This window comes from Mirounga angustirostris, unplaced genomic scaffold (assembly GCF_029215605.1).
Source record: "Mirounga angustirostris isolate CCGP_5_RB_7025 unplaced genomic scaffold, mMirAng1.0.hap1 SCAF_5, whole genome shotgun sequence".
Lineage (NCBI taxonomy): Eukaryota > Metazoa > Chordata > Mammalia > Carnivora > Phocidae > Mirounga > Mirounga angustirostris.
The window spans coordinates 83,629,217-83,637,361 of NW_026991713.1; the positions used below are offsets into that span (position 1 = coordinate 83,629,217).

At 39.6% G+C, this 8,145-nt stretch overlaps 1 non-coding gene across 1 annotated transcript; it reads right to left on the minus strand.

Moving 5' to 3' along the window:
- Positions 1–7,879: 7,879 nt before the first annotated feature.
- Positions 7,880–7,986, minus strand: LOC123845052 (U6 spliceosomal RNA). The gene has a single exon (XR_006790901.1). It is a non-coding gene; the product is annotated as a U6 spliceosomal RNA (small nuclear RNA).
- Positions 7,987–8,145: the final 159 nt, after the last annotated feature.

The window sequence follows — 8,145 nt, forward strand, 5'->3', positions numbered from 1 at the left end:
TAGGCATCTATTATACATATGTGTAATTTTGCCTAGTTTATATCATATCATGCTTGCTATTTTGTCAGGAAGAATCTTCTTGTTCTCTGTTTTTATTGCCTCTTTCTTCCTTTCATTCTTTGCACACTTCTATAGCATTCACACGTGATAAATATTCTTATCTTTCTCTTGCTCTATCATCATAGACACCCAAATACATAGCGTGCCATACATATAGAGAGAGAAATTGAGGCTTTAGGGCTACTGTTCACCTTATAAAATCAGGATCGTATTGTGTATATTTTCTTTGTATGCTGCTTATACCTTCAATGCATCTTTTTAATGGTAACATAATATTTCATAGTATGGCTGTATCCAAATTTATACAAGCGTTTCCTTATTGACAGAAGTAAGACATATGGTAGTAAGACATAGTCTCCAACTTATGATGGTTCAACTTACGATTTTTCAACTTTATGATGGTATGAAAGCAAGATGCATCCAATAGAAGCCATACTTGGAATTTCAAAATTCGGTCTTTCCCTTGGCTAGTAATATGCAGTGCAAGACTCTCTTGTGATGGGGGCAGTGGCGGTGAGTGGCCCCAGGTCAGCCGCGCCATCACAAGGGTGAAGAACCGGTATTAACAACCATTCTTTTTTTCCCTTTCAGTACAGTGTTCAATAGATTACATGACATGTTCAACACTGTATTATAAAACAGGTTTGTATTACATGATTTTGCCCAAGTGTAGGCTAATGTAAGTGTTCTGAGCATGTTTAAGGGAGACTAGGCTAAGCTGTGATGTTTCGTAGGTTAGGTGTATTAAGTGCATATTCAAATTCTGATATTTTCAACTTATGCATTTATTGGGATATAGTCCCATCACAAGTTGAGGAAAATCCTATGTACTTATTTTCCGTTTGGATCTGTAGTTTGTCTCAAACCTTTTGTCATTTAAAAAAATTTTTAAAGATCAGTTTTTAAATCTTTTTCTTAGAGATGATGTCATAGTGTTTGGAAATATTTTCACAATCTTTATTCATTTTTTGATTTATGATATCTTTTCCCACTAAATACTTATTTTCTATCCAGTCAAATATGTCTTTTTTTATGTCTTATATTCAAATGTTAAACCTCCTGGATCTGTCTTCCATTTATATTATTTTTACCTTATTTCTTTAACTTTTGCTCTGTGTTTTGTCATCTTTCCTTCAGTAGTTTTTATAGGCTACCTAGTGGGTATTCATCAGTAACCAATTTTTCCTTTGATTCATTTTTTGAATTTTGAATTCTAAATCTTTTGTTTTAAAAGGTCTTTTTCTAAAGGTTTTAGTAGAATCTCCTTAAATGTTCTTATTATTTATTTTCTAAACTTACATTGTCACTTATCTCTCCCAGCAATTCTAATTCACTAAATCCTTCCAAATCTGGGTGTTCTGTTCATTATTTTTCTTTCCAGCTGCTGGCTGCGGGATTGTAATTATCAGTCACTTGCTCATGGTTTTACACCCTAAGAGCTCAATTCTGCTCGGTACCCCACGTGGCAGCAAACCTATCAGTGGTGGGAGATACAGCATGCTCTGCTCCTATGGACCAGAAATGCACCCCCTGACAAATCGTCTACACCTGATCCAGACATCAGGCTAAGGCCTCTCTCCTCCCAAGTGTCCTCACTAAAAAGACTAAAGTCTCAAAGCATCAGAGGGAAAGGGGGAAGAAAAGGAAGAAAGGACGGAAAGAAGGGAGAAAGGAAGAAAGAAAGACAAAGACAGATGGAAGAAGGAAAGAAAGAGCAGAAAGTTAGGAAGGTTATTTGGTAGATGGCCCCAGCCAACAGTCAGCATCATGTCCTCATTGTAAGTAAGTCACCTTGGAGGACCAGCTCAGTCCTCAGGTTCCTCCAGCCCTAGCTATCATGAGAGACTCTAAATGAGAATTGCCCAGTGAAATCATAAAACTGTGACAGACAATACATTGTTGTCTTAAGATACTACATTTTAGGAGTGGTTTGTATATGGGTGCCTGGGTGGCTCAGATGGTTAAGTGCCTGCCTTCGGCTCAGGTCATGATCCCAGGGTTCTGGGATCAAGTCCTGCATCGAGCCCCACACCAAGCCCCACATCGGGCTCCCTGCTAACCAGGGAGTCTGCTTCACCCTCTGCTCCTCCCTTCCCAGCTTGTGTGCTCTCTCTTGCTCGCTCACTCTCTCTCTCAAATAAATAAATAAAATCTTCTTTTTTAAAAAAAGGAGTGGTTGTTATTCAGGAAATAGATAATAAAATGGAAATTGGTACTTGCATGTGAGGTGTTTTTGTAACAAAAACCTAAAACATGTAACATTGACTTGGGGACTAGACAGTGAGAGAAGCTTGATAGGCTATCAGGAAACTGTTAACAAATTCTTGGCTAAGTGACTAAGATAATGAGTAAGTGATTATTGCTAAATGAAAGAGGATGTGAATCATATATGGAAGAACAATTAGCAACACTATTCCCTGAGTAAGTATGGAAAATAGGAAGAGTACTTAATAAACATGTGGCTTTGTGAAGGAGACTATCAGGCAGAATGCTGAAAGTGATAACTGGTATCTTCTATTGCCTGTAATAAAAATAGGAAAGGAGTTGAACTAAAGAATTAATTAGAATCTAATGGAAATAGAGGGGGTCATGACAGTCTTTCCAGCTAGCAAAATGGTCTCAAAGTAAGGAATGACCCCAGAACAAAGATCATATCCATAGCACAATCAGCAAAATATGTTCTCAAGGTAAGAATGAAGTTAAGGATGTGGTCATAAGATCCTTTTATGACACCTCAGAAAGATTAAAACATGTTTTAATCTTTAACAGACTTCATCGGTAGGTGACAGGCTTTTAAGAATCTTAAGGGCTTAATTGAATTTAAATAAAATAAGATTTAAGAAAAAGAATCTTAAGGGAAAGAAAGAAAGAAAATCTAAAGGGCACATGTCTCAAACCTTACCTGCTAGACAAAAAGATTTCCAAGAACCTTAAAGACATCATCTCCAAACATCCCCATGCTCATCCTAAAGGAGAATGCAGCCTATCCTAGAGATATTTATGGATGTGGCTTTTGTCTCATGGAGGAAGCACCAACAATAATCACAGAATACCTACATACTGTTTTTTAAGCAAATGAACAAACACAGCCCCTTATGTGGATTTAAAGGGACAAAGGCAGTTTGACAGGAAAAGATCTATAGGCCCCCAACCTTCTACAGGCATGAGTCAGTCTGAGAAATCAGCTCAGCTGTTGAAGTGTTATTTCTTATGGAGAGGGAAGATGGCTCGGAACCAAGAGCCTAGATCACAGAGCCCAGAGCCTTTGAGACTCCCTTATAGGAAGGAGGACCGGACTCAATAAAATTTTTATAGTCCTCCGACAGTTATGTGCTTCCTGTCCTTTGCCTTTTTAAGTGAACGTGTCTCATACCCTTGTTACTGTCTTAACCTGTTGTATGGTGGGTGTGTAGAAGATAACTGGTCTCTTTAATTCACAAGTCTAAAGTTTGAGAGAATCATACTCTAGAAGTTGCACTCAAAGAGCTTCAGCAAAGGGAATGGCCCCAAGAAGCCACATTGATATCTGGACCTGATTTAGGTAATGGGATCATAGACTGGAAGCCTGACCCTGACCACTAACAGAGTGGGACCTTGGAGGCCTTGCGAAGGTTGCGAGAGCGTTTTGCTGCCAGGAGGGAAATGAAACATTGGAAGTCAGAGAACCCGGTAAGAGCTAGTTGCCACCAATGGCCACAGTGAACTACACTTCCCAATGTTCATCCCTGTGCAGTCCTCTCCCACACTGAGTCTGAGCTGACCCTGTAATCACCGGTAGAATGTTGCTGAAGTGATGTCACACAACTCCCAAGACTAGGTCATAGGAAACCTCACAGTTTCTGCTTTGGTCTCTTGGAACACTCTCTCTGGAAATGCTCCCTTTCAAAATCTAGCTGCCATGCTGTAAAAAGCCCAAGCCAGATGGGAAAGCCACACATAAGGACTCTGATAGAGAGCCCCATCTAAACTCACAGTAAACAGCCAGAATCGACTGCCAGCCATGTGATCAAGCTGTCTTCTATGTCAAGTCCAGTCAAATCTTCCAAAAAATCCAGTAATTACTACAGTTTGACAGCAACTGCCTGAGTAGTTTTTTTTTTTTTAAAGATTTTATTTATTTATTTGAGAGAGAGCAAGTGAGAGAGAGAGCACGAGTAGGGGGCAGGGGAGAGAGGGGAGGAGCGGAGGGAGGGGGACAAGCAGATTCCCCACTGAGCAGGAAGACCCACATGGGGCTTGATCTCGGGACCCTGGATCATGACCTGAGCCCAAAGTAGATGCTTAACCGACTGAGCTATGCAGGTGCCCCCTGCCTGAGAGGTTTGAAGCAAGAACAATTAAATTGAACACAGTCAATCCACAGGATTGTAAAAGATAACAAATCAGTTGCTTTGAAGTCATTACATTTTATGGTGGTTTGTAACCAGCAACGGACAGATAGAATACTGTCAAACACCTTTCCAATATGATTATAGCCAATTTATACTCCTACCAGTGAAGTATGAAAATATCATATGTAAGCAAAGATATGAATCAGCTATACTTCTTATTAATTTTGCTGGTCAGAGATTCTGGTGAATATACCTGTGAATCTATCATAAAAGTAAATGAGGGCTATAAAAAAAAAAGTCAAATGGCTTAGGAAAATGATGAGGTCATGCTTTATGATCCTTTGTTTTTAAGAGACTTCAGCGCAGTATTCTAAAGCATATTGGCAACCTGGCTTACTTAAACTGCCTCAGTTTACTCATCTGTAAAGTAAAAGTAATCCTAGATTCCTGCAGTGCTGCAATAAGCATTAGAAATCTGACAGGCAATTTAGTAGATGCATAATATAGCTTCTCAAGCTTTTCAAGGCATCTATGAGAGAAAAAGTCTAGATTCTTCCTCTTTTCTTGATTTTCCTGCAGAAAATCCAATAGAGGTCGGTAAAAGATGGGGGGTGGGGGTGGGGTAGTGATTGGAGATGGTGGCAGAGCCAGTATCAGACGGAGGAATGAAGTCACCTTGCCCCACTATTCCTTAATCCTTCCTCACCCATGTGTCTCCTCACAACCCCAGAATAAGCAAACATAATTTAAAAAAAAGACTGTCTAGAAAAGTCATTCCTTCAGAAATCAGACAGGTAAAGCCCAGCAGGGCCACAGGGAGGAGGGAATGGTGAGGACTAAAGCAAACAGGAATGGACAAGTCAGTGCAGCTCAAATGTAATTTTTTGAATGGCAAAATAAACACAAAATACGCAACCTGAATCCAGCCTGTGGGATTGCCGCTTTTGTGACTTTACTTGCTCCTTCTTCCACTGTGTCTAACTGGCCACTCATTCCTAGAGATTCTACCTTGGAGGCACTGTCAGCTCTGCTCTTTTCTTCTCATCCCCATTTGCATCTGCTTGAGTTTCTGTCTTCAGTCTGGATTAACTGCAACCCGCCTCCATACTGCTAGCAGGTGGGTCTTTTTAGGATGTAATCTGAGCTCCTCACTTGATGCTTCAGATCTTTGGTGGTTCCCTTAGTTCTTGGACAATGGTCAGACTTCTTGGTTTAGTGCAAAGGCCTTCCAAGATACAGCCCATTTCTTTACCTTACCTTTTCAGCCTTTCCCTGGGCCTGTGTTATACCTACATTCAACAATGTAGACTTGGCCCATTTTTTAACGGGGTTGTTTTATTATTGAGTTGTAAATGTTCTCTACATATTCTGGACTCAAATCCCTTACCAGATATATGACTTGCAAATATTATCTTGAATAAATGTATCTTCATTTGCTTCCTGATTTTGAATCATTACTAGAGACTTTAAATGTTTATTTTTTTAAAAGATTTTATTTATCAATTTATTTTAGAGAGAGAGTATGCACATGTGCGCATATGAGTGGGGGGAGGGGTAGAGAGGGAGAGAGAAGAAGAGATAATCTGAAGCAGACTCCGTAGTGAGCCCAGAGCCCATGGCAGGGCTTAATCCCATGACGGTGAGATCGTGACCTGAGCTGAAACCAAGAGTCGGACACTTAACCACTGAGCCACCCAGGCGCCCCTAAATGTTTATTTTAAAAATAATTTTCATTATTTATGGCTGTTTCATCAGGGAGTGGGCCCACAGAGTTTCTCATGCCAACATTGTGGGATTGGATCTTCCCATAATGCTAATTTTAATTTTCATTTCCTCAACAACTAATGATGTTGAACACTTTTCCAAAGGCTTATTCAGGCGTATGCTCTTTTGTTGTTGCTGTTGAGTTGTTTGATTTTTATGTTATTGATTACTAGGAGTTCTTTAAAGAGTCTGTAAATGAGCATAATGTTGAATATATGTAATTAGAGTATTTTCTTCCAGTGTGTGGCTTGCCTTTTACTTTCTTTTTTTTTTTCCCTAAAGATTATTTATTTATTTGACAGAGAGAGAGAGAGACAGTGAGAGAGGGAACACAAGCAGGGGGAGTGGGAGAGGGAGAAGCAGGCTTCCCGCTGAGCAGGATACCAGAGCTGAAGGCAGATGCCTAATGACTGAGCCACCCAGGCGCCCCTACCTTTTACTTTCTTAATGGTGTCTTTTAATTGACAGAGGCTGTTAATTTAATCAAGCCCAACTATAATCTTTTTCTTTAATGGTTAGTGCTTTTGTATATCATATTTAAGAACTATTTACCTGCCAAAAGGTCATGAAAATATTCTTCTGTTTTCTTCTAGAAACTTTTTTTTTTTTAATTTAATTCTATGGCCCATCTTGAATTTTTCTTTGCATATGATGTAAGGTAAGATTTTTTTCGCCCCATATGGATCCAATTGAACAAAGCAACATTCATTAAAAGGACCATCTTCTTGTTACTGAATTATACCTTTGTCATGAATTAAGTGACCATTTATGTGTGGGTCTTTTTCTGTACTCTTTATTCTGTTCCATTGATCTATATATGTATCTTTGAGCTCAGGCCACTCTGTTTTAATTAGTGTTGCTTTATGATAAAGCTTAAAATTTGATAATCTAAGTCTTACAAGTTTGTTCTATAAGATTTCGTTGGCTATTTTTTTTATTGTTATGTTAATCACCATACATTACGTCATTAATTTTTGATGTAGTGTTCCATGATTCATTATTTGCGTATAACACCCAGTGCTCCATGCAGAACGTGCCCTCTTTAATACCCATCACCAGGCTAACCCATCCTCCCACCCCCTCCCCTCTAGAACCCTCAGTTTGTTTTCCAGAGTCCATTCTCTCTCATGGTTCATCTCCCCCTCCGATTTCCCCCCTTCGTTCTTCCCCTCCTGCTATCTTCTTCTTCTTCTTTTTTAAACATACAATGTATTATTTGTTTCAGAGGTACAGATCTGTGATTCAACAGTCTTGCACAATTCACAGCGCTCACCATAGCACATACCATCCCCAGTGTCTATCACCCAGCCGTCCCATCCCTCCCACCCCCCACCACTCCAGCAACCCTCAGTTTGTTTCCTGAGATTAAGAATTCCTCATATCAGCGAGGTCATATGATACATGTCTTTCTCTGATTGACTTATTTCGCTCAGCATAACACCTTCCAGTTCCATCCACGTCGTTGCAAATGGCAAGATCTCATTCCTTTTGATGGCTGCATAATATTCCATTGTATATATATATCACATCTTCTTTATCCATTCACCTGTCAGTGGACATCTGGGCTCTTTCCATAGTTTGGCTACTGTGGACATTGTTGCTATAAACATTGGGGTGCAGGTGCCCCTTCGCATCCCTACATTTGTATCTTTGGGGTAAATACCCAGTAGTGCAATTGCTGGATCTTATGGTAGCTCTATTTTCAACTTTTTGAAGAACCTCCAAAAAATATGGAATGCTTCACTAATTTGCATGTCAGCCTTGCACAGGGGCCATGCTAATCTTCTCTGTATTGTTCCAATTTTAGTATATGTGCTGCCGAAGAGAGCACTTCGTTGGCTATTTTGCTGCTTTTGCATTTTCATATAAATGCTTGTCAATTTACACACACGCACACAAACACACACACACACACACCTCCCTGTTGGGATTTTGATCAAACTGAATTGACTTTGTAGATCAATAAGGAGAATTTTAACATTTGAATAAT